Raw genomic sequence first — 13,015 nt, forward strand, 5'->3', positions numbered from 1 at the left:
TTGATAATTTCTGAATGTCTCTCCCCATAGTCATAACTGACCTCTTCTCCTGCATTAATATTTTTCAGTGCATACAAAAATATACGCGGACGCCCGTCAACCACCATCAACTTTTCAACTGTGCTTGGACGCCTGTTGTGGTTGACTAGGCGTACAAATATTGGTCTTGTTGGTTCTGATGTCGCATCGATGCTAAAATGAAATAAGACATTACTATTGAAAAATTGATAAATAATCACCATAAAGACATCAAAATAAATATTACCTTTCAACTTAGCTCTTTCTGCACAGCAATGTAAATTAATAGTTGGTGTGTTGCTCCCACAAAAGCAACATCCACATTTGCAACACCGAATGAACTATTTCCCTACATTTCCTAAGGAGCCCTAGTGAATAAGCTTTTATTTCAGAAAGTGTTAAACCAGCATGAAACATTGGAATTTGATGTACAAAAGAAACATGTGGGTAGCTGTTGAATACATGCTCAGAATTTTCATGCAAGTGGGGTACCCAGATATGTTGGTGAGTGGATATAAATGCTGGGGCCTCTCTGGGTGTGAGAGAGTTTAAGGCTAGGATTTGAAGGACTTCTGAATCCAAGTAGATGCCTATATGATAAATGAATGGTGGAAGGGTAGATAGTCAGAAGAATGCACATAGAATTACATATTTAACATGCAGGTTTGGTGTGATAGGACAGACTTAACCTGGTCTCCCATTGCCAATGAATAAGCTTTTATTCAGAAAGTGTTAAACCAGCATAAAATATTATAATTTGATGTACAAAAGAAACATGTGGGTGATAGTTGAATACATGCTCCAAATTTTCATGCAAGTGGGGTACCCAGATATGTTGGAGAGTGGATAAAAATGCTGGGCCTCTCTGGGTGTGATACAGTTTAAGGCTAGGATTTGAAGGACGTCTGAATCTAAATAGATACCATTATGATAAAGGAATGGTGGAAGGGTAGATTTGACTTACAGATTTGGTGTGATAAGACAGACTTAACCTGGTCTCCCATTGCCAATAATGCACATATCAAATGCAACCCCGGCCCCTGGGGACCCGGGGATGGCCGGATCGTGGGCCGTGGATTTTTGGTTTAAAAGTTCAAGTCCCGGTAAACACCTGACCAGTCCCGGACCCACCTGGGCAAAACTCTCAGCCACTCCCGGCCCTCCCGGGCGAATAACCGTTGCAAACCGATGCAAACCCGGGTATTCCTCGGCCCAAGTTCCCGGCCCTGAGCATAGGATATAGACCTGTTGATCTTAATATGGTTTTAATATCGCGGCAATCTTGTCATGCGTGCTCAAAATTCGCGGCAGGTATGTCTTCAATGGACTGCCGAGCTCTGGACATGCTGGGTGAATTTGATACCCGGATTTGATATGCCCGTGGCCAGGAGGGTGCAGGGAGTGTGACGTGACATGGCGGGGGGATCTTCCTGGTTGAAGGTGTACGGGGACGTGCCACAGTTTTGGGGTGATTTTGGCACACTCGCGAAGGAATTTTACGTTGCATATATGAATGTCGGACCCCAGTCACCCGACTTTCCCACTTAGTCACTTCGCGTATTTTTCATGCTTTATAGTGGCAGGGGGCACGGGACAAGAGGGAGATACCTGTGTGCCATCACTATATAATTATAATATGCATGCTTGTTTTAAATATTACGAGGCGTGAATGGCGGGTCGGAAAATACCGGGAATAAACCAGGAATATCGTATTGATGTATGCCTATATATGATTAAAACATCAAAGATATGAAGAAACAGATTACTACATTTACATCTGTCCAGGATACGGGAGTGGCGAATGTTCGATCTTTGCATAAACATTTTAAGCACATAGTATTATAGGCCTATACGATTTTTTATGTCAATCCAAAATGCAACTTCAATTATAATGAGGCTATTCTGTATAAGGCCCATACCCCATCCAAACATGCCTACCTTGAATCTTGTTTAAAATCAAATGACCATCTATCAAACTTTTGGCGCACAAGTTATTAATATTTTGTTTCACGAGGTTGCCATTTTGCATATTTAAACATCCTTTCAACGATTTGTGATCAAAAAAATCTCGGGTCGTTAAAACTTAAAACTAGCGTAAACAATAAAAACCAATACATTCAACATAAATAAGCGTATAGCATGCCCTCGTCTGCACATGCATAAGAAGCCAGTGTGGTCTGGTTAAACATGCTAACTTTAGAGCCCCGTTAACGTTTAAATAGCAGATACACCATGTACATGGCCTACTGCAAAATTTGGAAACAACAGCCATGATTTTGTGGATTATTAATATACATCCACGGCTCAAGTACGGCCAAGTGAGAGGATTCCCCGGCCCATAAACGCGGCCATCCTTACTAGTAAACCACGGCCATGTTCACGACCCATTTTACTGGTTGGAAAACCCGGGTAAGTTATTCTACATAATCCGGTCTTGCCCGGTAAAGTCCCAGCCCAATGTCCCGGGTTTTGGCCGACGTCAATTCTTATACCAGTCCCGGTAAGACCCGGTTCCCCCGGGACACAGGCTGAGTCAAATCCCGGGTCACATGATGTCAAGTCCCGGACCATCCCCGGGTCCCCAGGGGCCGGGGATGCATTTGATATGTGCATAACATTGCTAGGGATAGCATTGTTTGTAGATGTGATTTGGGAAGTGTGGGTTTCATTTTCAGCTTCCAGGTGAGGGTAATAAACAATAAAAGCTCTAAGCATAGCAGGGTATGGATTTGACCTAGAATGGGGTCTGTGATAGGGTGAGGTTCAAAGCTGGTCTGCAATGGATATGATTTGTAAACAACATTACGCTTGGGACATCTGACTTGATGAAAGGCAATTATACAAATTGTTAAACATGAATAAAGAGCTCTATTTATTTTGTAATCAGTTATATGACTAGCTCTTTCTACACAACCCCTCTGACAAGACCAGTACGTGCCGCAACATGCACGCGTAATATACGGGGATGTTTTTGATGGCGAACTGCATATCACATCTTCATTAGGCCTATAGGCAGCCGTCGATTTTATCCAAATTATATCATAAAACTTAGGGTAGCAAGTGAATAGTTTTATCAAAATATTGATACTATATATTGAAAAATAGATTAAATCATAGACTTACCGGTTTGTTATTAGAACAGCATTTCCGCTTCGTACCGCAGGTACATTCCACGTTGCAATGCCTTTTTAGTGCTTTACACGGGCAACCCTTTGTCGCGCAAGTGTTACGGCACTTGCACTTGATAGGGTCCGTATCTTCGGAGATAGATATCGACATATCATTAAAACTATACGACAAATCTATTGATTCGTTTGATGCCATAATATAATAATCACAAGACACTGACAAAAGAAATTTTTGGTGATGCCGAACCCCGGATGCCGAACAAACGGAAAAGTTATTCGCCGTGGTAAAACCTGTTGATTCAGGTATCTCTCCCCTACACAAAGATGAAAAATAAATGCGCCGCTTCTTCCGGTTGCACATGCATACATTAAAACTTTTTTCTTTGCGTGACATTGGCTCTCGTGAATTGTTAACGCCTACCAATAGTTGCAGATGCAATGCAAACTTTTCATTGGTTAACACAGTTGTTCGCCAACTACAACAGGCTTTAACTAGCCTGGACCAAGGTTGGACGTAAAAAATTTGGAGGCGTCCTAATTCTTTATCAATCTTATATCCTCTTTAATAGTTGGTGTGTTGCTCCCACAAAAGCAACATAATTTGGGAGAAAGGTTTGTGGCATTTGGAACATGGCAATGCACTATTTGAGTATTTCCCTAAATTTTCTAAGGGGCCCTAGTGAATAAGCTTTTATTTCAGAAAGTGTTTAACAAGAAACATTAGAATTTGATGTACAAAAGAAACATGTGGGTGATTGTTGAATACATGCTCCAAATTTTCATGCAAGTGGGGTACCCAGATATGTCGGAGAGTGGATTAATATGCTGGGCCTCTCTGGGTGTGAGACAGTTTAAGGCTAGGATTTGAAGGACTTCTGAATCTAAGTAGATACCTATATGATAAAGGAATGGGTGGAAGGGTACATTTGACTTACAGATTTGGTGTGATAAGACAGACTTAATCTGGTCTCCCATTGCCAATAACACTGCTAGGGATAGCATTGTTTGTAGCTTCTAGGTGAGGGTACTAAACAATAAAAGCTCTAAGCATAGCAGGGTATGGATTTGACCTAGAATGGGGTCTGTGATAGGGTGAGGTTCAAAGCTGGTCTGCATAGGATATGATTTGTAAACAACATTACGCTTGGGACATCTGACTTGATGAAAGGCAATTATACAAATTGTTAAACATGAATAATGAGCTTTATTTATTTTGTAATCAGCTATGAGATTGAAGAAGGGTAGGCCTATGATATGAGCCTATTGGATTATGTGAACCACAATTACATTCGATCGAAGGCGGGTGATGCTCTGGACACTGCGGTCTTGGTTAAAGGCGACTTCCGTGCCAACCATGGCATTTGTTTGATAATTTCTGAACGTCTCTCCCCATAGTCATAACTGACCTCTTCTCCTGCATTAATATTTTTCAGTGCATACAAAAATATATGCGGACGCCCGTCAACCACCATCAACTTTTCAACTGTGCTTGGACGCCTGTTGTGGTTGACTAGGTGTACAAATGTTGGTCTTGTTGGTTCTGATAAATAATCACCATAAAGACATCAAAATAAATATTACCTTTCAACTTAGCTCTTTCTACACAGCAATGTAAATTAACAGTTGGTGTGTTACTCCCACAAAAGCAACATAATTTTTAGAAAGGTTTGTGGCATTTGCAACATGGCAATCAACTATTACGGTTGTAAACTAAAGGATGTGCCTGGACAGCCCTTTGCTCACGATGTCATTATCTCTTAAACAACAGTACAAATGTAATGCAGCTCCTACAAAATACAAATGATCATATACATATGTCCCATATTTTCATTTGTTTGGTTGTTTTGTATGCTTGTATCAGTATGCAACAGCCAAATCATAACAACTGATATCATTTTGCACCTTCGACTTATCTTTTCGTTTTACTTTTAATACCTACCATATCCTGTAGAGCCCTTTGTTAACTTAGTTTTTAACACACAAGTTCTTGTATTATGTTGTTGTTGTCGGAGAGCTGGACGGATGGGCTGTTCTCGCTGTCGAGTGGTTTGGCGGCTGTGCCCTCTGCCGGCCGGTATTAATGTCTCGTTTGCCTCCTCCAATAGAGGAAGATGCTGCATTTGTGGCAGGTTTTGGTTCTGTATGAGGTTTTGCTGATGAGGCTGCTTTATTTGATGGCTGTTCTTTTGTTTAATCTGTGCTGCTACACATGAGTGAACAACACATCTCGGGGGACTACTGCATTGGATGCATCGTGGGTCCAAAGGGCGTTGCAGGAGCTGGAAAATATTGAACATTTCTTGCGTTTTGAATGATGATCTGCTAGGCCAAGTACAGTCTTCTTATACAAATAGTTAAACATGAATAATAAGCTCTATTTATTTTGTAATCGGCTATATGACTACCCAGCTAACGTTTTTGGAACGTTAAAAAATGTATCGCTTTGGTACAGAAAACGTTTCAATATTATGTTTAAAACATAAATGTGTGGAGTTTTGAATACGTTTTCGTATTGTTTCATTTTAACGTTTTTAAAATGTCATAACGTTAAAATAACAAATAATAAATCGGTTTGTTCTTATGTGACGTTTAAAAACCGTTACCAACACGTTATTATAACGTTAAAACAACAATGTATTAAATTGACTTTGTCTTGAATGATGTTTTAAAAACGTTCAGAAAACGTTACTGACCCGTTGTGCGAGGGTTGGGTAATGTTATGAACCACACTGTAGTTATCTAAAGTTTACCTTACTCAGGCACATTACAAAATTACTTTAAAACAGTTGAATTTGTGCATGTTATTGACTCATCCTTCGTTTTATTGGTACTGTGTTGTTCCTCTTTTCGTGCTATATACTACAGACTTGACATTATTCAAAGTATGGATTTTTTTTCACGAAATGCCAAGACTAGTAGGGTTTTGCATTACTGTACTGGCTAAAAATTAATTGGGGTGTGTTGGGAGATGGTCTCAAAATAATTTTTAGATAGAAAATGTGCTTTCCATAGTATAGGCCTACATATGCCACTTAATATATCATGGAAATTCATTTTCTTTTTCAAATATTTGACATCATCTCCCGACACACACATTTAGCCGGTGCAGTTTATTATTAGACCTATAATAGGTCTTCAGTTCTTCAGGTCTTCAGGTGCAGCGCGGTCTGCCGCATCATGCTCATCATCATCATCATCAGGATCTTGCTCGGTGCGCTCATGCTCTGACGACGACTCTTCTTGCTCAGTTTTCTGTAATACAAAAAGTTCAAGGAAATTCCCATTATTGTTCGAGGTATCACCTTCACAATGTCCACGGAATGGTATGTTTTGCTTAGCTAAGAGAATGATGATCTCTTCAAAATCTCGGTGTCTTAGCAAGGTTATTTATCTACAAATTCTTGGCAAATGCCCTACTCCATTACACTTAAAGCACACCTTATCAAATGCTACACATTGTTGCTGTATCCTTTGCATGGTGCGAAGTTCTGGCTCTGGTAGTATGTTTGTTGTGCTGGTTGTAGCCCTTGTCGTCCATTCCTTTGTGCGAATCCTGGTTGGCGTTGCTGAAACTGTTGTGGTCGTACATATTGCTGGCATTGCTGTGGCAGTGGTGATGCGGCAGATACTGTGATATAGGTAAGTCTTTGTTCAAGTGACTCAAACTGAGCTGCTAGCGATTTTACAGCATTCAGAGTCAAGTCAGTGCATGGAAGCTGAATTTATAGCTGTTGAGGGTATCTGACTTGCTACAGATCTGGCAAAGTTTACTGCTTCATGGAATGTTTCTGGCTGTTTGTTGATTAGATGTATGCGTATTTCTGGGCGCAAGCTTCAGATAAAACTTTCAAGTCTGTTGTCATCTGTTTTGTTCAATTGGCAACAAAGTCTATCAATTGTGCTGGCAGATTGCTCCACTGTCTCATTCTGTTGGCGTTTGTCTGCCAGCGCCGTAAGTCGTGCCCATTTCAGGCCTTCCTGTTTAACAAATTTGTCTTTGAAAGCGTTCTTTAGATTTGCGATGGTTGATTTTGACTCGTCACTCAAATCTCTTAACCAGTAATAGGCATCCTCACTCAAGTAGAGTGGGAAATTATTGCATTGTTTTTCTGCATCCCAGGTTTTCTGTGTGGAGTACGGTTCGAATCTGTCCAACCAGATTGTTGGGTCCGTCTTGCTGTTATATCCGGGGAATTTGGGTAACAGATGATACAATTCTGACTCTCTCTCCATTATTTCTTGTTGGGAAATGTGTGGGGGGGGCATTCAACCTGAATTATCAAAAATGGACTAAAAAGAACAAAGATTGAATCATTTTGTCAACAGGTGGGGCACATCCCCCTTCCAGTAAACTTTGCCAGGATTAACTTCCATGATTGTGTTTTTCTCCTCCCTCTATCACCTGTATATCAATATCAAAATAGCTGCCTTTGCCCTGCTTGGTTTAGATCACATCAAGTATCACTGATTTGTATGCAACAATTATTTTATTCATATCTTACTTAAAAGAGTACCATGTATTCAAAAAGATAATAAAATGAGGACGAGATTTGTGGTGAGTAAAATGAGCACAAGTTTCCCAGCAAACACACTTAAACTTGGCAGCGGAAGTGGGGGAAATGACCCCCTAAATTTTTGCAGGGGAATCGTCCCCCCTAAAAATAATAATAGAAGAAATGATAAAATATTACCCTGTGCATCTCCATTTTTAGCACAAAAAACACCATGTTTTGGGCTCAAATAGGCTTCATGTGCACAAAAATATGCTCGTCCCCCGACCCCCTCGATTTTAATACTTCCGCCGCCACTGCAACTAAATGTGTTTTGGTGTCGGTCAAAATGTTTTAATAATATTATAGTGTTGGTATCTTTGTAGATTATTCATCCAGTTGTAAATATTTTGTAAAATTTTAAACTAAAATTTGCAACTCACTTGGCTCTACCATTGGGACTTCATCGGGCAACTGATTTATATGATGATGCCATGACTAAGCTTCCTATTGTCACACGAGAACTAGAACTACAACTTTCCCGTTGTTTGAGAATATAGCAAAGTGAGTTGCAAATTTCAGTTCTGGTATAAGATTAATTTACAAAGTAATGATTTTTATAAATGTTGGGTTATATAAAAGGTCATGAAAATGTTTTTTTTAAATTAATGTTTTATAAACACTGCAATAACATTTTTGGTCAAAATATTGTCATATATTTTTGGTAAACATTTTTGCAAAAAAAAGGTTTGCAACACTTAAATAAGATCACTTGGATTATCTGTCAGAGTGTGACGTCACCAAGTACCAATTTTTATGGTAAAAAAAATGCCATGGTTTTTGGTGAACACATGAGGCACTAACAGGTTTTTATAGGGACGGTTTATAAAAACTGTTATTCAGTATTTTGCAAAATTCAAAATGAATTAGGTAATGGGATCAAACAAAGTACAATTGTTTGGAACTGAAAAATGCATGTTTTTGGCCCTGAGGTGCACCATTTGCTTTCCAGGGGGCATTGGAGTTTATTGAGAAAAAAATTGCTAACTCCTATGCCCCCTGTCACAAAATATTTTATTATATGTGACCATCCTCCACAACTAAGCCCGGATGTCGCCAGTGCCACTATACACTATTGAGATATGCTCCATTGAACTTCACAATAAACAATAGGAAACAAAGGATTTATTGACTGTTTTATTGATTTTTCAATACTTAAATGTCAAGTACTATAGACATGATATACATCATTTTAAAGCTAATTTCAAGCAGAATATTTTGGTTGAATATCTCAAAAATGATGATTGGCGACTTCAGGGCTCAGTTGTGCTGAGGGGTCACATTACAATTAGCCTTCTCAAAGTATGGCAATACACAAAATAAGTGCAGTCTTCAATCTGGGTAAAACCCAGCAAATTCAAAAGACTTGTGCAACGCCATCCTATTGTGTCCGCCATATCTCGGAAAGGCTGTAGCATTTTATATAAAACCTTTAAAATGAGCATGAACTACATTATTTGTAATCAATACTGTATATTCGCTACTTGCACGGTTCTGCCATTATGCACTATGTGCGGGAGAGCCTCGAACTGGCAGCATACATGAATGGGAATTGAACTAGTCATAACGTTCTGTGTAAGGTTACATAATTCTTCCTTTCATGTATGCTGCCAGTTCGAGGCTCTCCCGCACATAGTGCATAATGGCGAACCGCAAGTAGCTTAATTGTGTATTTTAGTTTTACTGTTGTACAGTGCATGTATTTATAATGTTCTATATTGTCAACATTAAACATATGCAGAGTGTTAATAAAATTGATATTCATAAATAATTTTGTTCGTTTTTGTTTGTGGTTTTATGTGTATCTTATTCTACCTTACCTGTGACCAAAATGGTTTGCAAGGTTAGAGTAGCCCTACCACAGGGCTGTCTTTCAACAACATAATAATAATCATATGCACGATACAAGAAAATTACGAAAAATATCAAAACAGCATTGACCAGTGCATATGCCCCATACATTCATACAGACAACTACTGCACTGACAATTCAGCAAATCAAGGCAAGTAGTTATTGATTTATTGATCAAATATTAGTTTTCCCTCATTTTTGACTGTAACTCCACAGCTGTTGTCTGTGTTGAAATAAAATTTCCAATGCAGTAGTTGTAGTCCTTGCCCCTATAATATACATATCTTACTTGTCACCAATGCGCTATAATTTTTGAGAAAAATGCAAAAATAGGCACAAAATTGGGCAGGGGTGTAGTACCACCTTAAAATGATATTTCAGATGATCTTGTCCTATTTAAATACGTACGCGCGAAGCACAAGAAAATGTTGACTATCATCGCTTGGAGGGCGCAGAATCGATACTGATTTTGTCAATTCGGCGCCCACTAAGGCATGTGAAAGTCGATTCCGAGTTTACCGTCCCCCGCCCGAGTCACTTTTTGGAAACCAAAAATACCCGCATCTAATTTTAAAAAATGCCAAAATAATTCATTATTTTCAAAGTAACCAGTGTTTTCACCATGCAGTTTAGCAATTGGAAGCTATGGGAAACATATTTTTGTTAACTTTTTCTAACTTCTCTAGTCCCTACCTTTCGTGAAAATTTATTCGTCGCATTTATTTCCATTTTGCTTTAAATCAACACTCATTTTAGGTCAATAATGAAATCTGATGAAATAACGCCAACCTGGAAAAAAAAGGTGACGATAAACTCGGAATTGACTTTCATCTGTCCCCGGCCCCCCCAACTCAACACAAAAGTTATCAACCATGAGAGTTACCAAATCTTTCAAAAGCCCCCTTTTGCAATGATTTTTCATCAAATTTACCCCCCCCCCTTTTTCATGCAAAATCGAGGACCCCTTTGCGCTTTCAATGATTAGAATTTCAAACACCCCTTATCAATGACACTAAATATTTAAATAAAATTTCTGGATTTTCTCAATTACCCCTATTTTGCTAATTTCACTGTCAAATTTCACAGACTGCAAATTAAATAGGCCTACCCCCTGGCCCCTATTTTGCCAATTTCAAGGTCCTTGCTACTGGTAAAAAATAACCCCTTTTCCGCACAATTTGGTAACTGTCATGGTTGTCAACTGTTGTGTTGAGATAGGGGCCGGCCTAAGGGTGGCGCCCAGCCCCCCCCACACACACACACACACACCTTTCCCCTTCCTGTCGCTACGCCACTGAGTGACACTAGTTTTTCCTCTCCACACGCCACCACTCTACACAAAATAGCCTAAATGGTACAAGTGTAGTTTCTTAATCATCAGTAGTGATAGTGAGATTTTTTTGCGTACATGTAATGAACTTTCTGGTTTAACTCTACGGGATATGTTGAACGTGTATGGTAAGCCACAAGAGCCAAAACGCCCGGTCGCCCGGCTTCAAACCCGGGGCTTCAACACATTGAGTGTTAATTTTACCATGAATGGCATGAATATGAAGAAAATAAAATGTAACGCGTGGAGCATTAATCAATGATTGCATTTCATCAACGTGTTGCAAAATTTTAATTTGAACTGATATCTTTTGTGAACTTAAAAGTTCACAAAAGATATCAGTTCAGTGCGAACCTTCACAACAAGTGCTCTTCTCACAACTTGGATGTCCCGGTGATCCTCATTAGGCACCGGGGGGGGGGGCACTTAACTTTAACTTTAGAAAATGACGGTATGTGCCTATCAATAGGCCCCTCTTTTGAAGTCGACTATACCCGATGACCCCCTTTAAAAAAATTCATACCCGATGACCCCCTTTTTTTAATACGGCTACCAAATACCACAAAATACCGGTAATACGGAAACTTTCAAATTCTCTTATTTTAGCAAATTTGTATTGGGAATTTGGAAAATTTGGAACAAGAAATAAAAAATCTGCTCCAATTTTTGAAAATTTTCTACCGGATGACCCCTTTTTAGAAATCTTTTGACCCCCTTACTTCAAAATAGTATACCCAATGACCCCCTTTTTCATTTTGTTTGTACCCAATGACACCCTTTTTTTTATAACAACGTTTTGTACCCGATAGGCCTACTTCGCGACGCAGGTAGGCGCATACCCGTCACTTCTAACGTTGAGCGCCCCCGGGTGGGGTGGGGTGGGGTCGGCACCCACGCACTGAGCTTAGAAAAAAAAAATTGACAAAAATATTGAGGTATTTGTTTATTTCAATTAACTAAAATAACAATCTTCATTTTGATTTCTCTCGGGGGCAGGGGGACTCAACTTTAAAAAGTCGAATGATCTCCCGAGTTTTTTTAAAAGTCATACCTGAGTGTAGCTCTTGATCAGAGCCCTCGCAGTACCTTAGAAGATCCAGAGATCCCCAAGTAAAATAAACCCAAGCAAGTGACTAGTATATGTAAAGAAAATGTATATAGGCCAATCCATTCTGTGAGAATGTTTCCTTTCATGTGTGGTAACATTTTTAACCTGCGGTCTAACTCTTATTTTATGGAAAAATACCTATCTTTATGGCAACACTGTTTGCCTATATTAAAATTACCAGAACTTTTTTTTTTTTTTATTTGGGTACAGTACTATCTAGTCCAGCCACACTGATAAATATAACATATAAAAAGCACCACTTTGGGGGTTACAGCTCATTGAATATTGCTATATTTCAGAAAGTCAAAATTAAGAAAAACACCCTATTTGAAAGAATGGAATATCCCAAGTAGGACAGACTGTTTGTTAAAACAACTGTATTTGTAGAAAGCTTAGATGTTGCCAATTATGTTGTGGAACTCTCAAGGTTTACCTCTATTTTTCCTTTATATGGCGAATCCTGAAACTTGTTATTTTTTAGCCTTGTAAAAGTGCCGAAATAGTCTAAAACCTGTCATTTTAATGTTTTGGCCGTTGCTATGGTAACGAAGGTGCAGTGATGAAATAATTTTGATTTTTGTAGACTTTGACCAAAGTTGCACCCTGATATAAAGTAAGAAGAAATTCCATTTTTTGAAGTCTGCCAACTATTTTTGATTTTCTTTGATTGGTACGCAATACTACTCTTAAGTTCACAAAAGATATCAGTTCAGTGCGAACCTTCACAACAAGTGCTCTTCTCACAACTTGGATGTCCCGGTGATGCTCATTAGGCACCGGGGGGGGGGGGCACTTAACTTTAGAAAATGACGGTATGTGCCTATCAATATAGGCCCCTCTTTTGAAGTCGACTATACCCGATGACCCCCTTTAAAAAAATTCATACCCGATGACCCCCCTTTTTTTTAATACGGCTACCAAATACCACAAAATACCGGTAAATACGGAAACTTTCAAATTCTCTTATTTTAGCAAATTTGTATTGGGAATTTGGAAAATTTGGAACAAGAAATAAAAAATCTGCTCCAA

Source organism: Amphiura filiformis, chromosome 12, assembly GCF_039555335.1.
Source record: "Amphiura filiformis chromosome 12, Afil_fr2py, whole genome shotgun sequence".
In the NCBI taxonomy this organism is placed as follows: Eukaryota; Metazoa; Echinodermata; class Ophiuroidea; order Amphilepidida; family Amphiuridae; genus Amphiura; species Amphiura filiformis.